This window comes from Rhinatrema bivittatum, chromosome 5 (genome assembly GCF_901001135.1).
Source record: "Rhinatrema bivittatum chromosome 5, aRhiBiv1.1, whole genome shotgun sequence".
NCBI classification, from domain to species: domain Eukaryota; kingdom Metazoa; phylum Chordata; class Amphibia; order Gymnophiona; family Rhinatrematidae; genus Rhinatrema; species Rhinatrema bivittatum.
Genome location: NC_042619.1, coordinates 20309889 through 20335537, shown reverse-complemented (window position 1 = coordinate 20335537; position 25649 = coordinate 20309889). Strand labels below are relative to the sequence as shown.

Below are 25649 nucleotides of genomic sequence, written 5' to 3'. Positions count from 1 at the left end.
TCTTTGTCTCCCACTATCAACTGGTGAGCCTCAGCACGGCTTCTCAGGAGTGGCCACGAGCTGGGAAACAGCCAGGAGTACAAAAAGTAGGCCAAACTCTGGCTGGTTCAACACAAGCTCTTTATTTACAAGCAAAACCAAAGTACAGCACAGAGGCTGCTTATACCTCAGCAATCTCACAACAATCAAAGATATGCAGTCCTTGCTTACGGGCCGATACAGTAAAAACCCGGGAGAGCAGGCGAACGCCCACTCTCCCAGCGCGCGCACAGGCCACTCTCCTGTGCGCGCGATTCAGTATGTTAATTTATTTTAATTAGGGCCGGCGGTAAAAAGAGGCGCTAGGGACACTAGTGCGTCCCTAGCGCCTCTTTTTGGACAGGAGCGGCGGCTGTCAGCGGGTTTGACAGCCGACGCTAAATTTTGCCGGTGTCGCTTCTCGAGCCCACTGACAGCCACGGGTTCGGAAACCAGATGCCGGCAAAATTGAGCGTCCGGTTTTCAACCCGCGGGCCTATTTCAAAATTTTTTTTTTATTTTTTTTTAACTTTCGGGACCTCCGACTTAATATCGCCATGATATTAAGTCGGAGGGTGCACAGAAAAGCAGTTTTTACTGCTTTTCTGTGCACATTCCCGGAGCCCGAAGAAATTAGCGCCTACCTTTGGGTAGGCGCTAATTTCTGAAAGTAAAATGTGTAGCTTGGCTGCACATTTTACTTTCTGTATCGCACGGGAATACCTAATAGGGCCCTCAACATGCATTTGCATGTTGAGGGCCCTATTAGGTTCGGGGAGGGTTGGACGCGCGTTTTGGACACGCTATTACCCCTTACTGAATAAGGTGCGCTCCACCAGAAAAGTAGATCAGAAATCCACCGGAGCGCACTGTACTGTATCGGCCCATTAGTTTGGCTTTCTGCCTTCTCTCTGGGGCTGCCCCAGCTTTTTGGGTCCTGCCTGCAGGGTTCCTCCCTGGCTCAGAATCCCTTGCAGGACCGGTTCTTAAGGAGGACCGCGTCAAATAGCTGTGGCCGGTTCTTTATGGTGTTCTGATGGAGTTTCTTATATGCTCTCTCATATATCCTCCCCCTCAGCTTGGCCTTATCAGGTTGAACATCCGGCCATGCCCAGGCTAATTCCCAGTTCCTCCTCAAAGATGTCCCACTTCCGGGTGGGTCCCACAAAGTTGCAAACCGGGGACAACTGCGTCCCAGAATGACAGAGTTCAGGTATTCGGTAAGGACTCCCGCTTCCATAATGGCCTGTCCTGATTGGATGGATACTTTTGCCTGTCCCCAAGTATATTACCAAGTGTCTCTTTCCTTTTTGGAGCAGATCCTCACGAGCAAACGTCTTCCCAGATCCTGAATCCACCAATGCTTGCGTGGGAACGTTGTCCAGCTCCACCTGGATCATGAATTCCTTAAATTCCTGATGTAGAATATTCACTAAGTTAAAGTTTTGCGATAGTGTTCACCCATTCATGTTCCCACTTTCTATTCTCATTTTGGGATCTGCCTCCGCTCTCTGTTCCTTCTTGTGCTGTTCCGCCAGCTTGCATTCTCATGCCATATCTTCAAGCCATAGGCACTCTTTGTCCATATGGTCCACCATGCTTAGGCTTCAACAAATATTGTTCCTAACATGCTGCTCATCTTCTCGCCATTGCCTGCCTCTCCCCCTCTCAACTTGGGGCCCTGCTCTTCATTGCAGGTTACAGCTGTTACCTCGTCTTACAAACAGAGCATGCCCGTGGAGTGGGTTCCCCTTTGGCTTTACCCATTCCTCTTTGCTTTATGCCTTTCCTCATGTCCATTCCCTGCACAAACAGCACAGAAGGAAAAAGTATCTGTAGCCTCAATTCTTGGGTTGTGTCAGAATCTCCGAGTTTCCTTTTTCCTTCGATTTGAGGATTGACCCTGCTTTGGAGATTTGCCTTTATCTAAGTGGACTTTATCCTCTAGTGTTGCCTGTGTTAATATGTTGACGTCCATAACTTTGCTTCCCTCATAACAGCAGTCCCTTGCCAAATGACCTCTCCTTCTACAGTTAGAGCACGTGGGAGAGACGGTGGCCTGGGTACGGAAGACAAGCTGAATGCCTCTGAGGGTCATTGCTGGGGTTCTTGATCTCATTGCTATGCCAGCGTGTGTGGGCTTTCTACTCTCTGTACCATGTTGGGCATTAATTGTGCCTGGTGGAAGGTGTCCGCCATGTCTAGTGCTTTTTCTAATGTGAGCCTTGTAAAGTTGACCGCCAAAATGGAGTCATGCATGACCATGCTCATGTGTTCCTCATACCTCCACAGGTGATGATCATATTCTAGAAACCTAGTCAAGTAGCCATTCATTGCTGAGTCTTGCACAGATCTTGCTTTCATACAGGGCACTAGAAAGGAACCCACGATAATTTTGTCTCAAATGATTCATCTCATCTGGAAACAACATATATGGTTCTCAAAAAAAAAAATTATTAATTGGATAGAACCACCTTTAGCTGAAAGGCAGGGGAGTAGACCAGAAATTCTTAGAACATTTTTCATTCTTGAATTTTCAGAATTGCTCCTTTTTAAACTTGCCTCTGGCTTGGGCTGGTCCAAATGGTCACAGCCTTGCTTTAGTGAGGCCAGGAAGGTACCACACCTGGGCTTATGGCGAGCTTCAAAGTGGCAAGGTATTACTAAAAGGGCGGAGCAGGTGATCTTTTGCCTAAAGTAGCTGTCTTTCCGGGTTGGGCCCTAGGGTGCCAGGGCAGGAAGCGATTACCAGGCAGAACTCAAGTCTTCCACATAGAAAAGGAATTATGAGTGAGACAGGAACCAGAATCAAGGCAGGAATTGGGAACGAGGCAGGGAATTGGAACAAGGTGAACAGCCGGCACTTTCCCAGAACAAGCTCTACGATGATTGTTGGACCAGGGCTCCTTATATTCAGCCCTCAATTTGGTTCACATCCAATGTTGGTCCACTAGAAGCCTACAAAGGTATGTCTAGCTCTCTTTGACCCAAAGGATAAATGTACTATGATTCCTTTGAGAAGCAGCAGCCTCTGCAACTCTGCTGCTAGGTCTCCCAAGCCTTGAACACTTAGGGCTGTGGGTTCAATCCCCAGTTCTTATGACTCCCCTTCTCTACACATATCAAATGTGTTGATTCTTTACCTATAACAAACTGGTTTTTTTTTTTTTTTTTTTTTTAACACTACCAGAACCCTTATCCACCGTCTCATTACCTCCCACTTAGACTACTACAGCCTGTTTATCACAGGTCTCCCAGTGAACCGTCTTTCTCCACTACAATCTAGCCAAAATTCAACTATGCAACTTATCTTTTGCCAAATTCGCTACATGCATATAACCCCCCTTCTCAAACCACTATATTGGATCCCTATCTATTTCTGCATATAGTCAAGTTCCTGTTATTCACCAATAAGAGTTGTCACTACCTCTTCTATTCCATCTCTCTCTACACCTCTCCTCGTGAACACTGCTCATCAAGTCAGCCACTCCTATCTAAGCCCTTCTCCTCTATTGCCAACTCCTGACTCCATGCTTTCCATCTGGCTGAACCCATATGCTTGGAATAGTCTTCTCAAGTTTGTGTGTTAAGCTTCCTCTATGGTGTTATTCAAATCAAGTCTAAACACCCATAGAAACACAGAAATGACGACAGAAGACCAAATGGCCCATCCAGTCTGCCCAGCAAGCTTTCACATTTTTTTTTCTCATACTTATCTGTTACTCTTGGCCCTTAAGTAACCTTTTGGTTCTATTTCCCTTCCACCCCCGCCATTAATGTAGAGAACAGTGTTGGAACTGCATCTAAATGAAATAGCTTACTTAGTTGACAAGCAAGCTACACCCATGCTTGTCACCCACTTTTATTGAGGCTACTTTTAAATCTTAATTCCCGATTATCTTGATTGTTTTTAACTATTTTCTTAATAAATGAAAATCTCAATTTTGCCCTGTAAGTTTTTCTTCATTAGATTGTAAGCTCTACTGAGTAGGGACTAACTCTTAACGTGTTTTTGTACAGAGCTACTTATGTTGATTAGCATTTCAGAAGTGATAAGTAGTAATAAACCCCTTCCACAAATCCTTAAGCAATTACTGCAACAAAGAAAATTCAGAAGGCCACTCAGAAATGTGCAACCCGTAATCTGTTATGGAACCTAAAAAGCCTAAACTCCTATTTATATTTTGCTAGTCACATAACTGAGAAAACATTCATGAGAACAGTGGTTCCCAAAATATGAGTTATGAAGTGAGCATCACTAGGGGCCCTTGGGCAGAAAAAAAAATGATTTTTATTTCTTTCAAATGTTAAAAGCAAGACAGCAAGAAGCAGATCATTGAAAAGCAAAGTTGCTCACCTGTAATTGGTGTTCTCCATAGACAGCAGGACAAATTAGCCACACAAGTGGGTGATGTTCCCCAATGACACCGGTGCAGATGTGCTCTCCAAAGCTCATAAAGCAAAAATTTTTGAGCAGGCGCGGGAGTTCCCATGCATTGGCTCTAGGCGAGTCTCTTCATTCATTTCACTAGCCGAATAAATCTTCAACTCTGCAGGGAGAAGGGTGGGATCGTGTAGTTGAATAGTCCTGCTGTCTACAAAGAACACCCGTTACAGGTGAGCAACTTCACTTTCTCCGTGGACAAGCAGACCAAAAACAGCCACAAAAGTGGGGATAAGGGTTGCTGTAACCTGTCATTCCTTCCATTTTATGTGCAACTCCACTTACAAGTTGGTGGGAGAGTTGAAGATATTAATTGAACAGATTCCTAAAAACTGCCTAGCCAAAGGCACTATCTTTTCTTGAGTTCTGATCTAGGCAATAAATAGTGCTTCGCGAAGGTGTGGCTGGAGGACCAGGGTGCTTCTTTGCACATGTCTTACATGGAAATTGATCTCTGGAAAGTTATAGTACAGTGCATTGGAGGCAGGCTACTTTTCCATGGGCCACTCTGGAGAAACCATGGTTCTGATTTGATGTGCTCTAATTTTACCAGGAAAATTCACTCTCATAACTTTATAACAAAAGGAGATACATTCAGACAGCCAAAATGTCAGTTTGGTGATCGGTTGGCCTTGGATTAAACGAAACAAACAATTGGAAGGCCTTTCTGAATGATCTCGTCCTTTCCAAATAAAAAAGTATAGCTCTTGTACAGTCCAATGCATGAAATGCTCTCTCTGTTCTAGAGTGAGGTTTTGGAAAGAAAATTGGAAGAACAAGCAATTGATTTAAGTGAAACTGAAAAAAATCTTTGGCACCTATGCTGGATGAGTTCTTAGCATCATCTTATCCTTAAAAATCTGCAGAAAAGGAGAATCAATTATTAAAGCTTGAAGTTCACTTACTCTTCGTGCTGATGTTATAGCGACCAGGAAGACTGTTTTGTTTTTTTTAATTACAGATACAGTATCTGAAATCATTTGTTGCCTTTGGCTGGAAAGGAGGTTCCATTAACGTGTCAGGCCCAACGGCCCCTGCAGCACATGGATATAGGAATATGTTTGCAAGTGGTTTTATCAGAGATGTAAACACAAATGGTTCCTATCTTATAGCACTGCAGGTACTATAAAGTTATACTTAACAATAAAAGATAAGGCATGTATCTAATCCAAAGGCACAGTACAGGTCTTTTATACAGTGATTCCTTCCAGTGACAATACTAACACACTTTGGTAGAAAAGACTTAGTTGTAGACAAAGGACAAGACCTTAAAAATATAGTTTAACATCAGTACATTCTTGGTAGAAATCACAGGTCTCCTTCGGGATCCCAAACGTCTCTTCAGCCACCGGGCTAAATGCTAGGATCACATATGAGGTGTCCCAGCAACCTTTTGAATCCAGAGGACCAATCTGGATCCTCAGAGGTGAGGCCACACAATAGGCTATCTTTATAGTGGCACTAGCTCTCTTTGAGCCATCCTGTGGTTCTACAAACAAAACCCCAGTTCCAAACCAGAGAGACCCTGGTTCAAAACTGATGAAAACACTTTTTCCCCTGACATGATGTTGCTAAGACCAAATTTAGGTCCCACTGAGTGGGTGGATCTCTAATGGGCACACATAGTTGGATTAGTCCCTTAAATAAACCTCAACACTATTGGAAGGCGAGAAATTGGCAAGACGGGTGATGAAAAGTAGCTTTGGCACAGATTCAGATTTCAAATCTGAATATAATACCATTATACTTTTACTGATAGATAGGTCTTGTTCTCTCGATTTGCACCAAGTCAAAAACTGTTCCCATTTGAAATTATAAGATTGTCTGGTTAAAGGTTTCCTTCCTGTTGAAGTAATCGCTTCTTTTGTGACAGAATTCTCTGAGAATTTAGAGGATATCTGCCTTTCCTTTTCACTTGCTGGAGATTTTTTGTTTTCTCAGTGGGAGTGAGAAGACTCCCTCCTAATCCTGTGGTTATGAGACTCAGGCCTATTCTTTTTGTGAGGCTTTCATCTGTTGGAGGTGAAGGATGATTTATCTTTCAATGTGGTGATACACCAGTTTTGTCTCTTAGTTAGTCCCTGAACAGGAATCCCTGGTTAAAACCCAAAGGATCAGCGCAAGATTGAGTAGAAGTAAAAGAAAAGAGAAAGTAGCTGTGCAGGGAACTTCATTTCCCAGGGTACCTCTGCCTAGTCGCTTGGGCCGGGGGCCAACTCACATGACTCAGGACTGGGTAGAGTCATTAGCACCTCACAGAACGCCTAGGTAAGGGGGTATAAGAGGCTCCTGGAGCAGTAAAGTGTGTGGGGGGGGGGGGGCTGAGAGAACACAGCCAGAGGAACAGCTGAGCAGACTCACCATGGGAGGAGACTCAGATGAAGAGGACTGCCTAAGAAGGACACTGCTATAAACTGAAAATGAAAGGAAAGGTTTTGTAGAAGTGGACGAGGGAAGCCACACAAGTATGATGAACAAGGCAGAAGCTAGTGAGGCTATAACCTGGTTGAAGTTTGAGGTTGCTTGTGGTGCTAAGTCCTTCCTAAATTGGGTTGCTGCACCAGGGGACTCTAATTATTTAGCAGTAAGAGAGGGTGGACAACAGCAGCAGCATACAAACTGGTCTTATGAGTTAAGTAGAGACACGGTGACATGTTCAGGAGTAAACTTCTTCTCAGCGTATAAACTGCAGTGGGGCAATGCATAGGAATAGTGTTTCTTTGAATTAAAATTCTGTATTTGTGAGATGCCCAGAAGCAAAAGACCACGCTTACTGTAATTAGTAAGCTGTATGTAAGAGCTGCACAGGGGCAGATCGCCTTCTCCTAATTAGCAAATAGGAACATAAAGCCTTGGAGTAGGAAAACCTTTACCTAAATCACAAACAGGCCGATACCGTACAGTGCGCTCCGGTGGAGCGCACTGTTAACCGGCATTTGAACGCGCGTTTTCGACGCACTAGCTTTACCCCTTATTCAGTAAGGGGTAATAAGCGTGTCGAAAACGCCAAGCCGCACATTTTACTTTAAGAAATTAGTGCCTACCCAAAGGTAGGCATTAATTTCTGCCGGCGCCAGGGAACTGCACAGAAAAAAAACTGCTTTTCTGTGCACCCTCCGACTTAATATCATGGCGATATTAAGTTGGAGGCCCCAAAAGTTACAAAAAGTAAAAAAAAAAAAAAAAAAATTAAATTGGGCCCGCGACTTGTGGGCCGAAAACCGGACGTTCAATTTTGCCAGCGTCCGGTTTCCGAACCCGTGGCTGTCAGCGGGCTCGAGAACCGACGCGACAAAATTGAGCGTCGGCTGTCAAACCCGCTGACAGCCGCTGCTCCTGTCAAAAAAGAGGCGCTAGGGACGCGCTAGTGTCCCTAGCGCCTCTTTTTACCGCGGGCCCTAATTTAAATAAATTACCTTACTGAATCGCGCGCACAGGAAGCGTGGCCTGCTCGCCCGCTCTCCCGCGATTTTTACTGTATTGGCCCATAACCTTGCCTGGGACCTGCAGGGGGTAAGCTTGCCTCTGCTTAATTAAGCAAAGTACTGAAATGAACTCAGTCCCCAGTAATTAAGTGTTTGGCATTACCAGCCAGGTCTGGCTACGTAGCATGGATACTCCTCCTAATTAATGATAATAGGTGCCTCACTGAAGCTCGTGTCCCAAAGAAGCAAATAATACGCTGTACTAGATAGGGTTTCCCAATACTGCTTAGGCTGGTGAAAGCAGCTTGAAGCCTGATCAGTCCCTGCCTTAGAGTCTAGTGGGGCTGACATGACGACTGCTTTGTTTGAACCCAAGAATTTTACCTGTTATCTGTAATGTCAGAATTATAATGCTGCTGGGGCAGTAAAAGCTGAGATTTGCCTGAATGGAGATGGCAGCAGGGAAGTTTAATAATAAATGTAACTAAAGGAATGCTTCTGCTTTATGGACTTGCTTTTTCTTTTGGGATATTAAGAGACAGTTCTAGTTTGGACAGACTGAATTTATCATTGGGAAGGCGAACTAAAGGAATGTTACAGGGGACCCCAGTGGGAAGAAAGGGTCAGCAGAGGTATCACCAGGCACCCTACCTAGTGGCGTAGAAGCAGGGGACTTAGGAGCAGTAAATTAGAATTTAGGGCACAGTTTGCTTGATTATAAATTAGCTGGCACCCCAGTGTAGGACAGCTATAACCTCAAACTCACTAGACCTGCAGGTCCCAAGGTTCCTGCCTTGCTACATCCAGTGAAGGGAATTAAAAAAAACCCAAAAAAACCAAACACCTTCAGCTGTAAATATCTAATGGCAGGTGGCAACATTCTGGCACAAGTCTCACAATTAGCCACATCATGAGAAGGTCCTAAACATCTCACACAGATGCAGATCTACTGATGCCATTTTATGGCTACACTTCCTACACTACTTAAATGGTGGTTTCCCTGACATGACAATTTCTTACTGATTTTTTTTTTTAGGAGACACAAAAAAAAAAAAAAAAGGAAAAACAACTGGGCAGAAAAACTCACAAGAAAAAAAAAATGAAAAAAATAACGAGCTGGTTAAGAGCAGAAAAAAAAAGTCTTGCTGCTTCAGTGGAGTAAAAAAGATTGAGGAGGTTCTCGTGGGGCTCTGGAGAGCACATCTGCGCCAGCCTTGCTGGGGAACATCACCCGCTTGTGTGGCTCTTTTTGTCCACGGAGACAGATCCTTTCAAGCATGAAAGTTGCTAAACAATACATGCTGATTTTCATGTTATTTGTGGGGGGTTTTAAAGAGAGGATTAATTAAAACAGGCAGTGAAAATGCAGAAAGACTAAGAGGTCCATTTTCAGTCACTGCCTGGATAAACCTATCCAGCTAACTTTGAAGAGATATTCAGTGGTGCAGCTGCACTACTGAATTTAGCCGGCTATTGTAAAGAGAGACATATACGTTTATCTGGCTAATTTTAGGCCTGCTCTATAGCACGACCAGAGTTAGCTGGATATTTTATCTGGCTAACTAAATATCAGAATTAGCAGGTTAACTTATCCAGCTAACTTAACTACTCCCAGAAATGCCCTTGAATGCCCCTTCATTATTCAGCTAAATTTTACAGGATAATGATATATCCAACTAAAGTTTATCCAGTTAAGAGCTCAAAATATTCAAAAGTCAGCATTTAGCTGGGTAATTTGTGCGTTACCCAGCTAAATGCCTGTGAATATACATCTCTAAGTATCTTAGGGGGTAGATATTTAAAGGAAAGCTGGCTATCAGGTCGATACAGTAACGTTGAGTTAAAGATTCCCGGTCTGTAACGTGCTGGGAGCGCACAATACAGACGAGTAAGGCCATCCAGCGATACAGTCTCCAGTTTCACGCGTCCTTAGCGCTTCCTAAACCCTTTCCTAAACCCTTTCCGCACCCAGCATGTAAATGAACGAAAAAGCTGTATAATGAAGGAATTAGCTATTCCCCTGCGATACTGTAACGGGCGCTGATATTATCTCCTCCGTAACCCGCTGTTCTGCCGCGGCCTTAACCTGCTAGTTTACCGCCTCCCCCTAGTAGGAGTTAGTGTAGTGTAGTGTAGGGTAAAAACATTGCTTACCCGCCCTGGTCCCGTCCGGTCCCCTCCTCCCGAAGCAAAAAAAAAAACAAACGAAAAAGTAGCAAGGCTCGGGCCTGCTATGGTAAGTGTAAAAAACAAAAAACCTGTGTGTTATATAAAAAAATAAAACAATTTTAAATACCTGTCGGAGGGCCGTGGGTCCAGGCGGCCGGTGGGCAGCCATCAGCGGCATCCGGTAGTCCCTTCTCCCTTCCTCCCTCCCTCCCCTGCCTGGATGAGCGCCAAAATCGCACGGGCAGGTCGGCAGTGGGGGGGGGGGGGGGGGGGGGCGGCGGCAGCAGGATCCGGGAGCGGCGGGTAGGCAGCAGCGGGGTCCGGGGGGGCGGCGGCAGCGGGGTCCGGGGGAGCAGCGGCAGCAGGATCCAGGGGCGGCAGCGAGATCCGGGGAGCGAGTAGCGGCAGCGTGTTCGATCGGGCAGGCAGGTAGGTGGCAAAATAAAGATGGCCGCCTGCACGGGAAAATCGTGCAATTGGCCGCTGAAGATGTGACGTCACGACGTTTGGCGTCACGGGGTGTGACGTCACGTCTTCAGCGGCCAATTGCACGATTTTCCCGTGCAGGCGGCCATCTTTATTTTGCCACCTACCTGCCTGCCCGATCGAACACGCTGCCGCTACTCGCTCCCCGGATCTCGCTGCCATCCCTGGATCCTGCTGCCGCTGCCCCCCCGGACCCCCGCTGCCGCTGCCCCCCCCGGACCCCGCTGCTGCCTACCCGCTGCTCCCGGATCCTGCTGCCGCCCCCCCCCCCCGCTGCCGACCCGCCCGTGCGATTTTGGCGCTCATCCAGGCAGGGGAGGGAGGGAGGGAGGGAGGAAGGGAGAAGGGACTACCGGATGCCGCTGATGGCTGCCCGCCGCCCACTGGCCGCCTGGACCCACGGCCCTCCGACAGGTATTTAAAATTGTTTTATTTTTTTATATAACACACAGGTTTTTTGTTTTTACACTTTTTACACTTTTTTACACTTCCTGGTGCCTGTCATTTCAAATGTCATTTGAAATGACAGGTACCAGCGCACCCAGGTTACTGTATAGGCGCTGTTACAGCGCCTATACAGTAAAATGGGTTGCGCGGGCATAACCCTTCCCTAACGCTTCACAGCCGCGGCATGCATTTGCATGCGATTAGAAGAGAGAATCAGGCGTTAGGTCAGGAGAACTGTGCGTGCGGGGAGGAAGGGTGCGCCTGACACTGCCGCACTATTTTTACCGCGGCCTTACTGTATCGAGCCGTAAGTAACTTAGGCCTGGATTTATCAAAATGCACTAAATATCGCATGTGATAGGAAAAGGGGCGTGTTTTATGGTAATAGACAGTTTATCGCAATTTGCGCTAATACCTATGCGAAGTTCTAAGTTACCGCAAAATGCGATAACTTTTCGCACTTTGTGATAAGTGCCAGAATTGTTGTATTTCCTATTTACAACCACTGGGGGGACCATGTTTAGTAGTTTTAAGGTCCTGGAGAGCCAGCCTAGCTAACAGGAGAGAGAGAGAGACTAGCCATAATGTCCTCACATAGATAGATATTTATATCTCTATGGGAAGCCCACCTAGTAACTTGAGGTGAGGTTTAGGTATTAGTGTAGGGGTTAGGGGCCACTTTGACATTCAAAGTGAGACGTTCGAACAGAACAGTGCTCTCTTGTGAAGATTTGAAGAACTTCGGAGTGAGGAAACTCACCCAAAGATGAGATTTGTGCAGTGTTCTCTCAACCTAGCTTGACCTTACCCAGGTAGAGAGTCCATTGATCCTTTTACTGGCTTAGTGCATGGCAAACTAGTTAGGTTTTCAGGATATTCCTAATGAACAAGCATGAGATATATTTCCATACAATTAAGGCAACTTTAGCTCATAAATATTCATCAGGAATAACATGAAAGCCCAATTAATCCGCAGACCTCAATGACGGATCATTTCTGGGACTGTCATGTGTACCGCCTTTCTTTTTTCTCCATTATCCTTCTCTTCCTCCTTGAGCTTCTCTGTTCTTTCCCTGCTTCCCTCATTCCTTGTATCTATTTCTGGTTGCCATCTTGCCCAGTACTCCTGGAGAAATTCTACATAATTTGCACAATTTTCTTCCCCTACAAAATTTGGGTTGCAGGGGGTGAAAGCTAATGTTTGTGGCTCTCCACTGCTTTCACAGACTGTCTGAGCTGGTCCCCTGACAGCTCGTCAAGATGGCAGTCATTTCCTCAGGCTAGGGCCACTGCTGCTTGTGTGGATGTGGTGCTGGTGTAGCACTCCAGAGGGAGTCATGGAGGTCATGGTAGAGTGCCCTGTAAAAGTCTTCACACCTGTGTGTACATTTTTCACATTCTTCTGACTAGAAATTACATATCAAAATGCATTAAAGTAGGAATTTATTTTACTGATCTATACAACATACTATATACACTTTCATTGCGAAAGAATTACAGAACTGTTCCAAAAGTAATTAAGAATAAAAAAACGAGCTGATTTGCAGACCACAAAACTTTCTCCCACATGCATGCAGTGTCTCCTAAGTGTCAAAATGTATGCAAAAGGGTTGGCCAATAGGCTGGCGACACTGTTGACGCGCTTGATATCTCTAGAACAGGTGGGTTTTGTATCTGGACGAATGGCGGCAATGAATGTGCGAAGAATTTTAGCCAGTTTAATAAATGGCCAACAGGGAAATGATTCCCTGCTGTTAGTAAGTTTTGATATAGAAAAGGCTTTTGATCATCTAGCTTGGGATTATTTATTTGAAGTGTTACACTTTTATGGTTTTCATGGCCATTTTGTGGAGATATTGCGTCTGCTATATAAAGCTTCTGTTGCAGTGGTGGCAGTTAATAGATTAGTTTCAGAATTATTTTCTCTTGAATGAGGTATAAAGCAGGAGTGTCCTCTTTCCCCATTTGTTTATCCTTAGTATGGAGCTGCTTGCCAAACGTTTGTTGGCTAATGGAGCTATTGCAGGAATCCGTTGTAGCTCTAAAGAGGTGAAGACTGCATTATTTGCGGATGATCTTTTGGTGGCGCTGTCTCAACTGATGGACTCATTACCAAGATTAATAAATGTATTGCATGATTTTGCTTCCTTATCGGGGTTGTGAATCAATAATGTGAAGTTGATGGCATTGGATATGACAACGTTTGTGGACTGGGTAGAGAAGGGAGTTTCCTTTGCAATGGGCACAGGGGGATTTAATGTATTTAGGTATTTGTATTCCCTGTGATATCTCTCAAATGTGCTTCCTCTTTTGGCTGACAGAAAGAAGTTATCAGTCAGTTGGCAACACTTTTTGCTTTCCTGGTATGGAAAGATCCAGTTAGTGAAAGTGGTTATCTTGCTCAAGTAGCTCTACATGCTGCAAATGTTACCATTGTGATTACCGAAGTGAGATATAGCTGCTTGGAATAAAATATCTGAATTTGTATGGCATCGAAGGAATCCTTGTATGAAGATTTCTCAACTCCACTTGAGTCTTTGGGATGGTGGTTTAAAGCTCTCCAATTTGCGACTGTAAAATGCTGCCTGTTTGTTTAGAGTGGTAAGAGACTGAATACGGGGACTCAGTACAGTGACAAATATTGAGATATAATAGTATGTTCACTCTTTGGCATTGTCATATCTCCTTCATGCAAGGATCTCAGAGTTGCCCCTGCTGACACCGATGAATCAATTATTATAGCTATTATTAAAGCTTGGAGGGTGGGTGAGGGCTAAATAAGGTTTGCCCCTGGGAGTGGTCTGTGTTTTTTCCCATTAGAGGGAATGACACTTTTCAATCTGGATTCGATTAGGGGATTTTTGAACAGTGGGGAGTGTGTGGATTAAAGACAATTGGTCAACTTTTAGTAGATACAAAGCAGGGGGTTTTGACATTCCAGGAGTTAAGGGATAAATATCGTCTGAGCAAAAAAGACTTTTATGCAAACTTACAGTTGCGTCACTATATTGACTCGGTATTACAAGGAAATAAGTGTTTTTTGGCGGGTAATTTTGAAACAGATGTTATTCACCCAATTTCGAAGGTTGGGATACTTTCTAAATTATATAGGAACATGAGAGGTGAATGGATCTTAGACCCCCCCTTCTGACATACTTCTCTGGAGGAAGATGATCCGTGTTTTGCACTAGGTAGATTGGGAAAGCTAATTGAGAGCACTGATGTGCATGAGATGCAATTCAAAATAGTTCACAGGCTATATTTTTCACTTTTAAGAACCTATAAGGCTCATATCATTATGGATAAGAAATGTTTAAAATGTGAAGCACCAGAGGGTACTTTTCTCCACTGTTTTTGGTCTTGTTCAAATATACAGCGTTCTGGACAGATGTTTTTGCACACATTACAACATGGGCGAAATGCCCAGTAGCAGTAGACGTAAAATTGTGTTTATTAGACATTTTTGATGACTGTGACATATGAGATGCAAATCTGCCAGTGATTGTGCAAGTTGCACTATTTACAGTGGATAAGTGGTAGTTTTCCTACCCTGGAGATGTGGTGTAATTGTATGCATAGTTTATTACTTATGGAAAAATTAACTGTGCTTAAAAGTACTATAAGACGACACAAAGTTTCTAAAAATTTGGGATCCATATGTGCAATTGCTTTCTACCAGAATCCGCAGCATGATTGTGAAGGCATTAAGTATATGAAGGCCATCTGTGAGATAATTGGGATGGGAAGGAGGAGGAAAAGGAGGAGAAAATGAGCCTGAGATGTTTTTCAGAGAATCATCTATGTTTACTTGTGGTAGATCTTGTTATGTATTATGATGATAATGCTTATAATTGACAGTTGTGTTTGTTCCTAATGGTTAAACTTTGTACAACCTTCTGCTCAATAAACAGATTTTTCCTAAAGTAATCTTAGGCCTCACAGTGACCTTCTGTAGCAGTTTCCTTAACCCATGGCTACTGACTCTGGAGGGATGGCCTGGTCACGGCAGTGTCTTAGTGGTGCCAAACTGATGGACTGGACAATGCCCCAAGACAAAGTCAAACACAGAGAAATTTTCTTATAGCTTTTCCCCAATCTGAACTTTTGAATAACACTATCCCAGAGTTATTTTGTTAGCTTCTTGATTGGTATGTTTTAACCTTTGCTGCAAATTCAGGTTATACAACAGAATCAGCTTGATTCTTCATCCAGGAGAATTTGAATTAGCTTGACTACTGTGATCAGACACAAGTGAGCTCTATTTAACTTATTATGAGCACTGTTAAGGCAATTATTTGAACCAGAGCTAATTTGGGTTTGCTAGGACAAAAGATGTAAAGACATGCAAGCAAAACTTTTTTTTTTTTTAATTCTTCATTATTTTTGGAATATTTCTAAAATTGTTCTTGTTATGTAGATCAGTGAAACAAACTCTAATGCATTTTGATTTGTATATTTTAGACAAAAGGATATGAAAAATGTACAAGGGTAAGAAGACCTCTGCAAGGCATGTGGTGAGAATGAATTTCTATGTGGTATGCGGGCTGCTCTTTGGTCAGAGCGCCCTCAAAGAGTGCAGAAATGTTAAAACAGGATCAAGGTAAAGTCTGCAGTGACCAGTCATCTTTTGGAACTGTTTCTGGTGACCCTGTGTTTTTAAGCTTGACTGGGTAAAGACCTGGCTTTATAGATTTTCTTCTCTTGCTACAACGTATTACTGATCCAGTGAGTATGGGCTACACCTGTGCTGTTCCAGCAGTTTGTACCAGAGCTCAGAGGAACAGATATCACAGAATTCCCAAGAAATGTGAAATGGAAACGCTCCCATAGCTGAAACACATAGAATGCCAGGAAAATGCAATAGCAATAAACAGTTGACAAAATAAATGAAGTGAAAATGAAAAGCCAAGATAATACTGGAAAGAAAAGGAGCATTTAAGTAGAACAGGTGTGTCACCCTAGCACTAAAAGTGTACAGAAGTTCAGTATCATCTGTGTTTGCTGTTACCCTTTCTCTGCAGAAGGTCTGTTCCCCATTTAAACACACTATGGTTCTGTGAAGTGCTCTGAGGAATGGGACACAAGACACAGTCGCTATCCTCCCATGATTGCCTTTGACGCACATCAGGATTTGCCAACCCACTGAATGCTGCTCCCATTAGCATGCTGCATAGTTTCCAGGGCACATTTCTGAGACTCCAACATGTTTACTGCATTCCTCGACAGAAAAACTACTCACGGAAGCTTTGGCCCGTGGCAATGACAGTCAGCCAACACCTGCTACTCAGTCCTCTTTTTATCTCCTTCCCAGACTGTATTTTCACACAGGCACCAGGAATAGAAGTTAAACAGTCCTAGCCTACAACTTTTTTCAAAAGCAGGTGGTATTAGGAAAGCAAAGTTCACACAGAAACCCCATAATGCAAAAAAAAAAAAAAAAAAAGTTCTTATTTCACTATTACAGAGAATTCTCTGCCCCTCCTGTTTATTCAGTTCAGACTATTCCATTTTTAGCTTAAGCACTGGGGTCAGGAATGAGGTGAACTTGCATTTATTTTTTTTTCATAATTTGAGGTTGAAACAATAGCAGTTTTCTATACAAATGTGGGTGGCATAGGATCAAGAGTATTGGTCCATGGATGACTGTATAATTGCTTTTTGAGGATATTATCAGGCCAGCCCCCTAGTGCTATAAAAAAGAGACATGATCAGACTGCTGGAATCAGAAGTGGACAGCTGATGCAAGATATAGATCTCTTATAGCACAACAGCTGTGTAAGGGCCACTGAATAAAGCTGAGAAGGTCAGACTATCTCAACCAGTATAAAATGACATCAATTATATTGTGCCCTAAGAGATGTCTCATAGGGCACCTACAAATTATAAAACTAATGCTGTAGGTGCTTGAAAACCACTTTCTTCTCCTTGTGGTAGCAGAGTTGGACCATTTGTAGTTGCTTCTTTACATAAAAGAACAGCTAGCAGGAAAACAAAAAGATGCTGTAAGCTGCAGGGGCCTTGTTATGTGCGGTCTATGTTGCTCTGTACTCAATTGGCTTCTGTGCTGCGAGAGCAGCAGGAACACGTTTAGGGAGATTCATCTGCAAAGCTGGTCAATTAGAGGGAGGAGTAATCAGTTTTCATGAAGCAGACTGAACATGGTAGCATGAAATCCACCAACTAGCCACTTACAGGCCGATACAGTACAGTGTGCTCCACCGGAGCGCACTGTTAGCCCGCGTTTGGACGCGCTAGCTTTACCCCTTATTCAGTAGTTATAGTTTATAGTTTATTGTTTTTTATATACCGCTGCATTAGCCATTGCCTTCACAGCGGTTTACAATTTAAACTAAACTGAACCCTGAACTAAACTGAACCTATTCCATCATTACCTATTCGCTCAGACTTTGCCTTAATCTTAGTAATTAATATCACTACCTCATAAGGGCAATTATTCAACGCTATAAGCACATTGACTGGCATATATGTTATCTATATTTAAACCCCTGCTTCTTTTCTCTGATCCAAGTTATATTTACTCCCTTGTTTTATTGTAACTGCATTCCTTAGCCTTCTCTTGTTTAATGTTTTTACTACCATTACTATTATTATTATTTTTATTACTTAGATCAATGTTATTCTCTGCCTTTTGTTCCCTATCTACTTGTTAATTGTAAACCGACATGATGCGATATTTATTGCGAATGCCGGTATAGAAAAACTTAAAATAAATAAATAAATAAATAAATAAATAATGAAATACAATAAATACATTTAGTAATAAGAGATAGCTAAAAAATTAAAAGCTCAATAATAAAGATTACCGTATTTTCCGGCGTATAAGACGACTTTTTAACCCAAGAAAATCTTCTCAAAAGTCGGGGGTCGTCTTATACGCCGGGTATCGTCATATAGGGCACACCTGCTCTCTGACCAGTTTCTCTCAATCACACACATGCTCTCAATCAAATGCATTCTCTCACTTACACACAGGCTGGCTGCTTTTCTCTCTCTCACTCACTTCCTCTCCCCCGCCCCCCAAGCACAAATAGTAGCTGCAGCCCCCGCAGGCCAAGAAAGAAGAATCCCATTGGTCGCGGGAGGCTCATGGTGCTGTCTCCTTTCCCTATTATCAGCTGCTTCGATTGCTCAGGGGCCGATGCTGCTGTCGCCGCTGCTATTTTTTCATGCGGCACGGCTTTCTCCTTCCCGCGCACCGCACTGCCGTTGCCGCTGGGCTATCAGCACGTTCAAGCCCAGCGGGAACGGCAGCGGTGCAAAAAAAAAAAAAAAAAAAAAGCTGTGGCATCCACGGCTGGCCTTTTCTTCTTCCCTAAGGAAGAGGACCATGAGTATAGAGCTTAGCCATTACTGCTGCTTCTGGTGTGTGCTACGGCCTGCATGGAAGAGGAGTAGGAGAGCTGCTGGAGGGGGTAAGTAAAGGTGGCTTTTAAAGTTTATTTTTCTTGATTGACTGCCGTTTTAATTATTTAATATTATGTGATGTGTCTGCTTTTTTGAAATATTTTATTGGTGTTTGGAGAATGTTTAATAGTTTTTATGAGTTTTTAATTGTTGGATGTTATTCTGTTCATAGCTGTTTTGAAACATTTATTCTGCTTATTAGTATAGTTTTACAATTATTTCTGTGTGGGGATCTATAGCTGCTTGCTAGTTCTGTTTTCCTAATAAGAGGTGTATTGGTTTTTAGGGCCTGATATACGGTATTTGTAGTGTTGCCTTTTCATAGATAGGGTTGCTCCTGTTTGAGTGTAAAATTATTTTTTTTCTTAAAAATATGTATAAAAAAGGGGGGGGGGGGGTCGTCTTATACGCCCAGTTGTCTTATACGCCGGAAAATACGGTAGCTGTTAGTCCTCAGGAGTAATAGCACGGTTGGTGAAGTGAAGCAGCCTGCCACCAACAGAAGGGCAGGATACTGGGCGTATGGGCGAGTGACTCACGCTCCCTTGTTCCCAGTCAAAAACTCTGTAGCGGGGCTCTGCTGGGGGGACTGGCTGAGGCCTGGGGGTCCATTGCTGGCAAGAATGACCCCTGGAACCAGCGCAGAGTGTGCGAGCCACGAGGCTGGAGGGTAGTACTTCCTCTGGCGATAGAAGTATTTTCTTGAGTCTTGTCGCAAAGATTTCTTGATGGAGGATTGGAAGTGCTAGCAACTAACACTGCGGAAAAAGAAGACTGAAGGGGGACCCCGTGTGACAAGCAGATAATGGCCTGCTGGGCATGCTCAGTGTGCCAGTCAAAGTTCTAGAAACTTTGACAACATTTTCCGTGCCAGGCTCCATCTGATGATGTCACCCATCTGTGAGGACTACCATCCTGCATGTCCTAGGAGAATTCCTCTTCCAGAAAACCTGAAGGGTTATGAGTTGAAGATCCAGTAAAAAGAAGCAATCTACTTACTTTAGAAACTGCAGATGATGGGAAGCTGGAATATCTGAGCATTCTCATTGATGCTTCCAAATGCTGAGGTGGAAGGAAGAAATTAGGAACAAGCAGCGGGTCCGGTCTGAACAAAACAGGTTAAGAAATAACCAAGAAATCTATCATGCAGATTGATTAATTGATTGCAACTCACGTTGAACTCGTCAAATAATGATAAGATAGTCCAACTAGGAAGGCCAATATATAATTGTTTACTTGACAACATTGTAAATCCACAAAATGAAAGAGTCAGATAATATAAATGCAACCAAAAATTGTTCAATCACCAAATGCAGCATTCAAACTTATTTCAATATAATTCACATCCTCAAAAATATTCATGATAGATAGCTGCAAACAGGACCTTCATAACACTTGTATGTGCAAGTTAACTTTCAGCATGACCATTTTGAACAACTTAGACGCGGTGATTTCAATTCTCATAATGACACGGACACCGCTTTGATTTGTACCCCTGATGCAGTGTGTTGAGAAACATGACGCTATGTTGGGTGCATTGAGAACAATTGCTGCCATTGCCAAGATTTCCATCAATCAAGGGAAGCTGTCAATTTTATTTTTCATTTTAAAAAAAACTTAAATTCATGTTCACGCAAGTGATCACAAGTGGTGGTGGTGGTGAGGGGGGAGAGACTTTGCTAGAGAATCTGACACTCTATATTATCTACCACTGTAAGAGGGGCACTTTCAACTCAGGGTAGGTTTTTCTTTTTGGGGGGGGGGGGTGTTACAAGGGTCTACAGACCCTTGCACCCTAGGAAGACCAATGTTATACCATCCTCCTCCAAAACCCACTCTGAGTATAAAGTGCCCCCTAAAAGTGGAAGATAGACAATATGACACACTGTGTCTCTAACAGAGGCTTTCTCTCTCTCCCTCCCCCGCCCTGTGTTCAGGACCCCTCTGCTTCCTCGTCCTGTAAGCCCCCCACTTGAGTCTGAATCTTGCTCTTCATCAGGACCAGCAGTAAAGTTACGCAGGTAACATGCCAATATGTACCATGATCACACCTTAAAAATGTGGGGTTATGGTGCATTAAGTCTTGGCCCCGCCCCAGAACACCCATGCCCCACCCCTTTCCCAACCTCCTTATTCTTTGTGTGTGCACAGGAACGTACGCGTGTACTTCCCGGCTTCTTAAAATTTACGTTGCTCTCGTGCAGCCACATACGCATGTATGGGGCTGTTTTTGCACAAGCAGCGCTTTTAAAATCTACCTGTTTGGAGGTAATTTTCAAAGGAGTTAGGTGCATAAATGTAACATACTATCGTAGCAATTTTCAAAAACCATTTACTTGAGTAACACGCACTTACCCGAGTAAATCCTATCGACAATTCAATGTATATATATGTGGCAATTTCAAAAACCCACTTACTCGAGTAAATGCTTTTTCAAATCAGGCCCTTAATTCCATAGCATAGTTCTAGGGGTTATATTGGTCATAGAGAAAAATGGAGTCATAGAAGGCTATGATATTTGAAGAAAGGACCTGTGTGATCTCAAAATTTTGTGTACATAAGAACATAAGAAGCTGCCATACTGGGTCAGACCAAGGGTCCATCAAACCCAGCATCCTGTTTCCAACAGTGGCCAATCCAGGCTACAAATACCTGACAAGTACCCAAACATTAAATAGATCCCATGCTACTAATACTGGTAATGTTGTATTACATCATCATTTTTGTTGGTTACTTAGGGTTTGATTTTCATAACGACTTGCATGCATAAAACACCATTTTATTTGTGTAAGTGGCATTTTGAGAAATAATTAGGGGCCAGTGCGCATAAAAGTACGCACGTAACTTGGTTTCACTATGGGTACACCTTACACACACTGAGGAGAGAGGCACTGGAGGGGGAGGGGAGAGGTGGTTGCACTTGCAGGTGAATGTTCAAAGGAGTTACGCATGTAACGTTATCGTAACAATTTTCAAAAGCCCATTTACATGGGTAACATGGATTTACACTTGTAAAACCCAGTTTTAAGCGTGGAAAATCAAGCCCATCATTTTTTTTTTTTAAAATATGTGCGGAAGATATCTTTCCAATCCAGTGGGAGCACTGAGAAGAGAGGATCACCTTGCTGGTGGCTGAAAGGAATCAGTAAGGTTTTGCTTGGGACATTATCTTTTTTAAAAGTATTGGGGCAAAGTTAACTATTTGGTAATATTATTTAGTGTGTTTGTGCTTTTAATAGTCAGTAAGGCAGCAAATAAACAGAAGTTAGACTGTTTGTATTTTTAAATAGTCAGTCAGTAAGGCAGATAGTAAACAGTAGTTAGTGTGTTTATTTTTAAAAGTCTGTAAGGCAGCTAGTAAGCAGAAGTTAGTGTGTTTGTATATTAAAAAAAAAGTAGCCAGAAACTAGAAACAAGCTAGGAGCAGAGTATACCTAAGTAAAAAGGTTGAAAAGTTCAATTCAGTTACTCACCTTGGAAAAGTGTTCAGGTAGTGTGACTTGGTTTGATTAGGTACCGACATTTGTTAATCCAGCAGGGGTCTCCCTTCAGTCTCATTTGTAGTAAAAAGTACGAGTGAAAAATAAAATAATAAATCGAAAGCGACCCCCAACTCTGCTGGGTGGCGGGTGGGTTTCGTAAGGACTATACCCTGCTGTCCTGGGAGAACACCTAGTACAGGTAAGCAACTCTGCTTTCTCCCAGGACAAGCAGGATGGTAGTCCTCACATATGGGTGATTAGCAAGCTACAGGCTGACTCATATTTGTTTGGACCAACAGCGTACAACTTGTGCAACAGGCACAACAACTGGTGTACTGTTGGTAAAAAAATGAGGCAGCCTGAAAATCACAGCAGATGGATATGGAAGGAGTTGGGATTATACTGGAAATAAGTTCTTCAAGACGGATTGGTCAAAGGCAGAGTCTTGACGTCCTTCCTTGTCTACGCAGTAATGTGTTGCAAATGTGTGGAGAGAGCTCCATGTTGCAGCTTTACAGATCTCAGCAATCGGTACTGAACGATAGTGTGCTACTGACATTGCCATGGCTCTTACTGAGTGCGCCTTCACTCGTCCCTGAAGGGGAAGGCCTGCTTTCTCATTGCAGAATTCGATACAGTCTTCTAGCCAGCTGGAGAGAGTTTATTTGCCCACTGCAACTCCCGGTTTGTTTTTATCAAAAGAAACAAAGAGTTGGGTGGATTTCCTATGGACTGCAGTGCGGTCTAGGTAAAATGCAAGTGCACGTTTACAGTCCAAGATGTGTAAAACTCTCTCGCCCTGGTGAATGTGAGGCCTTGGGAAGGAGTTTAGGGCGAGTACAGAGGACCACTCGGTCACAGAGGAACCTTGTATAGGGTAAGTATGTGACAAGGGCTTGTAACTCACTGACCCTTTGAGCAGATGTAATGGCTACTAGGAAAAGAACTTTCCATGTAAGAAATTTAACATCACAGGAGTACAAAGGCTCAAACGGGGAACCCATGAGTCTTGTAAGTACTACGTTTAGGTCCCATTCAGTAACTGGTGGCCGTAGAGGGGGCTTAAGTTGTAGTAGGCCCCTCATAAACCGACTCACAAGGGGCTGCACTGTTATTGGGGGCATCCCCGTACCAAGGAAGTCTGAAGACTAGAGTCTGAAAGGTTCCAGAGATAGTCTAATAGAGATGAAGTGGGGCAGGAAAAGGGGTCGATACCATTTTTCATGCACCATATGGGTAAATCTATTCCACTTAGAAATTATAGATTTCCTTGTGGAAGGCTTTTGTGAAGCTACAAGCACTTGTGTAACCCTAGTTTAAAGATTGAGCGGTTGCAGAATCAGGCTTTAAACATCCAGGCTGTGAGGGGAAAGGGATTGAAGGTTCGGGTGACGTAACATGCCATGGTTTTGAGTTATGAGATTGGGCGCTATGCCCACGTGAATGGGTTCTCAGATGGAGAGGTTGAGAAGCATTGGAAACCATACTTGTCGAGGCCAGTACGGGGTTATGGATATCATTGATCCCCTGTCCTGTTGTAGCTTCATGAGAGTTTTGGCTATTAGTAGTATCAGAGGATATGCGTATAGGAGGCCTGTGTTCCAGGGGCGAGCGAAGGTGTCCATGGCTAACGTGTTTTGTTGCCTGTGAAGGGAGCAGAATCTGTCCACTTTGTGATTCAGTTCGGATACAAAGAGGTCAATGGTTGGTTGACCCCAGCGTTGGAAGATTTTGCTCGCTTCACAGGGATCCAGAGACCACTCATGGGGATGGAAACATCGACTGAGGCAATCTGCTACTATGTTCTGTATGCCTGCCAGTAAGTGGCCCGGAGATGCATGGAGTGTGCAAGAGCCCAGGCCCAGATCTGTGCAGCTTCTTGGCAGAGCAGATAAGAGCCTGTTCCTCCCTGTTTGTTTAAGTACCACATTGCAACTGTGTTGTCCGTCTGTATGAGAACAGTCTTGTGTGAAAGGCAGTCCTTGAATGCATATAGAGCATAACGTATGGCTCGAAGCTCTAGGAAGTTGATTTGAAACTTTTATTCGAGTTGTATCCAAGTACCTTGAGTTTGAAGGTTGTTCACATGAGCTCCCCAACCCAAGTTGGATGCGTCCATGGTTAAGGTCACTCGAGGAACTGGTTGCTGGAAGTGTAGACCTGTTAGCAAATTGGCTCTGTTTGTCCACCAGAGAAGTGACAGGCGCAGTTGGTCGGAGACATGGATCTGGGATGAAAGAGGTTGAATGGCTTGAAGCCACTGAGATTTCAAGTCCATTGAGTTATTCTCATGGCTAGCCTGGCCATAGAAGTGACGTGGACCATGGAAGCCATGTGGCCCAGCAATGTGAGGAAAGATGGGCTGAGGCTGTTTTGTATGTGCCCAGAGATGTAGCCAGTTTGGAGAGAATGTCTGCATGGTTGTTGAGTAGAAGGCCTTTCTGACTGTGGTGTCCAAATCTGCTCCGATGAAGGTAAGGAGGTGAGATGGATTCAAGAGGGATTTTTGGTAATTTATCAGAAATCCTAGTGAGTGTAGAAGATTCGTAGTGAGCTTTAGAGAGTTGAGAGCTCCTTTCTTGGATTGATTCTTTATTAGCCAGTCATCCAGGTAAGGAAACACTTGTACGGTGCTTCTGCATAGATGTGCGGCAGCCACTGCTAGGCATTTTGTAAACACTTGAGGTGCTGAGGCTAGACCGAATGACAGAATTCGGTATTGAAAATGTCTGTGACCCACTATGAAGCGCAGGTGTGATGTGGGAATATGGCGATATGTGCGTATGCGTCAGGCAAGTTTTACGTTCTTTGTAAACCGGTTTGATTTGTATCTAATGCAGGAAGATCGGTATATAAAAACCAAAAATAAATAAATAAATAAATAAATGTGCGTATGGGTCCTGAAGGTCCAGAGAACAGAGCCAATCTCCTTGCTGTAGTAGAGGAAGCATTGTGCCGAGAGATACCATCCTGAATTTTTCTTTTTGAAAGAATTTGTTGAGATTGCGGAGGTCTAGGATGGGGCGGACACTGCCCAATTTTTTGGAATCAGAAAATAACGTGAGTAGAACCCTCTGCTCCTCTGTGCCAGGGGGACGGCTTCTACAGCCCTGGTTCGCAGAAGGGTGGAAAGTTCTGACTCTAGAAGCAATGTGTGGTCTTTTCGGGCCCATAGTGGATTGGGTGGAGAGTCTGGGGGTACTGTGAGGAAGTTTAAACAGTATCCCTGGGCTATGATGGATATTACCCATTAATATGTTGTTATGAGGCGCCAATTGTGTTGGAAGAAGTGCAGACGGCCTCCTACAGGTATTTCTGGGTTTGGGTTCGTTGATGATTGGCTGCTGTTCTCTGGAAACGCATCAAAATTTGGAGGCTGGACCAGCTTGTGGGGCTGGTTGTGCTCAGGGTGCTTTGGGCTGGCATGTATGTCCCCTTTGAGGGGCTCTGACTGGTCTCGCTCGAGATGCAGGAGGATAGTACTTGTATGAACGGTAGAATGGTCTTCTGGGGTCCCTTCTCATGCTTTGCGGGATGAGGAAGGAGTGTCCATAGTGACTGTAGACAATTGACATAGGGTCTCGTGGTGATCTTTCAACTTGAGTCACTGCATCCTGTATTTTATCTCCGAAGAGATTGTCTCCAGTGCACGGGAGATCAGCAAGCTTATCTTGGACCTCAGGTTTTAAATCAGCAGCTTTCAGCCAAGTCCATCTTCTAGCACTGATTCCTGTTGCTGATAACCGGGAAGCA

General features: G+C 43.8%; 1 protein-coding gene across 2 annotated transcripts in view; it reads right to left on the bottom strand.

Annotated features, from left to right (window-relative positions):
* Positions 1 to 25649, bottom strand: part of C2CD3 (C2 domain containing 3 centriole elongation regulator) — a 429817-nt gene that overhangs the window by 22498 nt on the left and 381670 nt on the right. For both annotated transcript variants that reach the window (XM_029602105.1, XM_029602106.1), the window contains exon 32: positions 19414 to 19519. The gene's annotated coding sequence lies outside the window, so the exon portion shown is untranslated. The remainder of the gene's footprint in view (positions 1 to 19413; positions 19520 to 25649) is intronic.